The sequence below is a fragment of the Habropoda laboriosa genome, unplaced genomic scaffold (genome assembly GCF_001263275.1).
Source record: "Habropoda laboriosa isolate 0110345459 unplaced genomic scaffold, ASM126327v1 scaffold99, whole genome shotgun sequence".
Lineage (NCBI taxonomy): Eukaryota > Metazoa > Arthropoda > Insecta > Hymenoptera > Apidae > Habropoda > Habropoda laboriosa.
The window spans coordinates 986,270-990,410 of record NW_017100239.1 but is presented as its reverse complement, the minus strand read 5'-3'; the positions used below and the strand labels follow the sequence as shown (position 1 = coordinate 990,410).

Genomic DNA, 4,141 nt, shown 5'->3' with positions numbered 1-4,141 from the left:
CGCATATCATTGGATTAACTTGGCAACGTAAGCGAAAGACGTAATCCTGCGTGGTGAACGTGCAGCGTTAGGGGAATATCGATAGTGCATTAATCATTCCCGCGTCGCGATATGTGTTCGACCGATTAATGCGTACGCGCCTATTGTCCGTATGCTAATTAAGATTTCGACAGACGGAGAGTTCGCGTTGACGGTGAAAATTTATGGGACGAGCTTTGCAACAGTTGGAAATTAATTCAGTCAGTGTACGTTTTAACGCACTTTTTTCGCCGCGGTCTTTACTTTCCGCGCTTCTGCCGACCAGGAATATTCCTCGAATAGCGGAGGCATGCAGAAATACCTCGTGTATTTGAAAATATTGCGCTTTAAACAAGATATATTCGTATCGGTATGCATACCCGTGCGGCGCCTTGCCTCCACGATTACGGAAATATGTACATGCACTTTCAGCCCTACTTTTTCATCTTTGTCTCGCTTAATTTGCCGCGCTTGCGTTTCTCCAATCCATTTCACCGCGATCCATCATCGGCTAAGTAAAAAACCACACGACTATTCCACGAGAAATTGAGCATTCCGACATTTTCCCCTCGGACGAATTCTCCGTACGCTATGAATTTTGATCAGTTTCGAACGATCGAGAGGGTGTCCATCTCGTTGCGGAATTCGCTGGATCTTAAAAGGCTGGATCTCGTGAAATTATTGGGGCAAAACGTGCATGGTGTGCGTACGCGGAAAGGCCTATTCTCGAAAAGTTACTAGAGCAAGGACTGCTCGACGAGCCACCGGGGCGAGAGATCTCTAAGCTCGTCTTCCACCCTCGTGCATCCGACTCACAGTCGTTAACCTCTCGCCTGGTGATTTTTTCAGACGTAAAATGCAAGTGACGTTTTCAAATGGGAGTCAGAGTAGGTTCGGAAATTGGATAAAATTTTATTTGAAAAATAGAAGAAAAATGGAATAGGTTCTACTTCGTTGGAACGCACCGTTGATTGACGTACACGAATGGAATCGAATTAATCAAAAGCTCACGTCCGGTCGGGGTATCGAAAACACATCAAGAAACGTATCGAAGAAATTGGCGATGGCGCAAGCGCCAGGACGTGGCGCGCAGCAAGAGTCGCATTTTCGCGAGCAGTCGGCCTAAAGCCGCCGCAGATCGAACACGCGAGACACGAGTTGCAGTGCATCGACCGGAAGTCACGAGGTTTCGCGGTGCAGCGTTCGCCACTGTCAAACAAGTGTTCTCAAAAAAAAAAACAAAAAAAAAAACAAAAAAACAAAAAGTAAGGACAAATAAGAGGAATTAAAAGCGAAAGACCTGTTTACCAAACTTGGGTCACACTCGCAAGTTGCGTCCATCTTCGAACTTTCGATGGTTCCTCGACGATTGCCAATCGAAAGGGGATAGAAAAATTGTTAAGAAAACCTCGGTGTTTCTCGGTCATAAACGGAACATATTAGTTTGCGACGGGGGACGAAGGGAGGATTAATCGTCGGTGGATAGGGGAACAGAGGACGCGAGACGTGACTCGACTCGGAGGGAGAGACGAGATCGACGAACTCTCCCGCAGACTTCCTGAAATACACGGGTGTCGTGTGTCGTGTCGGTGACAGCGTGAAATCAATGTCCGCCCTTCGATCTTCCCGCGACGTCCCATCGATCCGGCTAAACGGAAACACGTGCACGTCGTGACACGGAGGAACGAGTAAGTTCACCCTGCGAGTAAATTTAGATCGACCGGCAAATTTTTCTGCGAGTAACACAGGCGACAAGAACCGCATCCGAGAGGCACCTTTCGTCGATTCTCCAAGGATCTCGCAACAGTCCGGCCGAACGAGGTTGGAAAACTTGGCCCGCAAAGGAAAGGCTATCAGTTGGAGGATATTTATCGTGACGTGGCTGTGAATTATCAAACCGTTTGATTTATTCGATAGCGGACATCTATCGTCGCGCTGCCGTAAATTAAACGGATTTCTCCAAAGAGGTGGATCGAGGCAAGTTCAATCGACGATGAACAGCTGGGGATTTAGCATCGTGGAAGCGTGCACAATGCGGCCATTTTACACCGTATAAATCTTCTCTGCCAGTGAGAACGCCAAGGTACGAGAGCTTGGAAACTCCAGTTCGTTGACGCGCGTGAAAAGAGAGAGAGAAGAAAAGCAATCGACGAGGGAGAGACAGGTTTTGAATGTTTCAGAAGACACCGCGACATTTTTTCTCGGTTAATTAATCGCTCTTTTACATTTTCCTTCTCTCGAACGCAGCTCAAGCTTTTCATACTGACGTATCGGCTTTCGATAGTCCATTTCACTGGTAATTCGCGACACCGAACGGTTTCGACGGGGCCCAACCTTTGTTCTACGTTCGCCGTTGCCCGATCGACTGTTGATAATGTACAATAATCAGTGCATATCCGCCATGGACATCCAGTTTCGCGGAAATTCTCTGCATTATTTCATTACTCGACGTTTTCGCGGCTGTAATTGCAAGCGAGGACACTCGTCGAAGAATTGAGACTAAAATTCGATCGTCGATCTCCTCAGGCGACGATAATCAAGTTTCTCGCCGATCGAAAGTTTCCGACAGACAAATTTGCCCGTCTAAATGTGGCGGTATTGAGAGGTAGATTTTCAATTTCCTAGGGAAACTAGGCCACGCATATGTGCTCGAATTAATTTCGTGCGGTGGACCAAACAACGTGCGCTGTTTCGATATTTTTAAATCCGCGTTTCCGCTAGAGCCCCTCTCTCTTTCAACCCTATTTACACTTCCACGTCTGTATGCACTTTCGGATCGATCAGCGCTTCGAAAATACCCCTCTCCACCATTATTAGATTTCACTTGTACAGCCCGTATCGAAGAAATGAAAGAACCTGTACACGAATCGACATACACACGCAGGTGCACACCTGAAATACTCGCCACGCGTTAATGTTTTAATTAATCCGTCCTGTCTGATCGTCTGATCGAAATTATCTCCAAAGATGTGAATTCTCGTCGAAACGAAAAGGAATACGGGAGAGGTTTAATCGAAGCGCAGCCAGCCGGATAAACGCAACGGTCGATCGAACATATCCGCGGAAAGAGTTTATCGAACATCGGGTACTTGGAAATCTGTGGCGGCGCTGCACGCCGTCGCTTCGATTCAATTATCCCGGTATTCGACCGCTCCCGTTCTTTCCTCGCCGCTGTAAAATCGATAGTTGTGGCCGACGAAGAGGGCTGTTCGAATATTATTGCGCTAGTAGACCGCACGCGGCTTCAATCTCCAATTCACAATATCGTACGTTCGTGCTAATTTAACCGTGGCAAACGCGAAACAGGATTTCTGCTCTTTGTCAATCTTTCCCTGGACCGACTCTGGTCCCGGGGATCGATGGTATTTACAACGTTAAACACATCGTATCTGTACGCAGAGAGCACACGGTGCAGTTTCTCCTCTAGATGAAATTGTGGCGGAACTCCTTTTTTCCCGCAGTCGAGTAAATAAACCAGCCCCGGTGTTTCATAAAGTAATTTCGCCGCTCGCCTCGGGTTACGAAATGGTTTCAGAACCGGCACAGGCTCGGCTTCCATTCAAGTGAAATTCCGTCTAAAATTGATCGCGACCAGGTCACGGGGTTAACGAGACGTGAAACACGAATCTTGGATTCACAGATTCTCTGCACTCCGGGGCATCGTTTCTGTCCGACGAAGTGGAGAAAAGTTGCACGCGATCGTGAGCAAAATTTGATTAAAGATCGTCCCTTGTGATACATTCCCAGGATCGAGCCTTTCGCGTCACGCCGCGCCGTCCCGGTAATTAGAGTTGAAAAGTTGGGTAAAGTAGCATTGTCAACCTCGAGAGAAAAATCGAGGGAGAAATGCCGGCACCTTGGAGCGAGAAAATTTCGTAGGTTCGCCGTAGACCACTCGGGTCAAAGTGGAGGCTTTAATTTCACCCGCGACGTTGTTTCCATCGTTTCGCTGGAAATAGACTTGGTTAAAACTCGAGCGGGGAAACGGATCGATCGTAAAAAGCTAGCTTAAATTTTCTGAACGGAATTAGCTGAACGGAAAAAGGGAGGCGAGATTCCAAAGCGGGTCCAACTTTTATTACTCGCGTTCCTTCGCTCCGCTCCGATCTTTCACTTTCCATTT

General features: G+C 47.5%; 1 protein-coding gene across 1 annotated transcript in view; it reads left to right on the top strand.

Moving 5' to 3' along the window:
* The first annotated feature begins 1,976 nt into the window (after positions 1-1,976).
* The window catches only part of LOC108571835, a 21,352-nt gene continuing 19,187 nt past the window's right edge, over positions 1,977-4,141 (top strand). The window contains exon 1 of the mRNA XM_017933976.1: positions 1,977-2,101. The gene's annotated coding sequence lies outside the window, so the exon portion shown is untranslated. The remainder of the gene's footprint in view (positions 2,102-4,141) is intronic.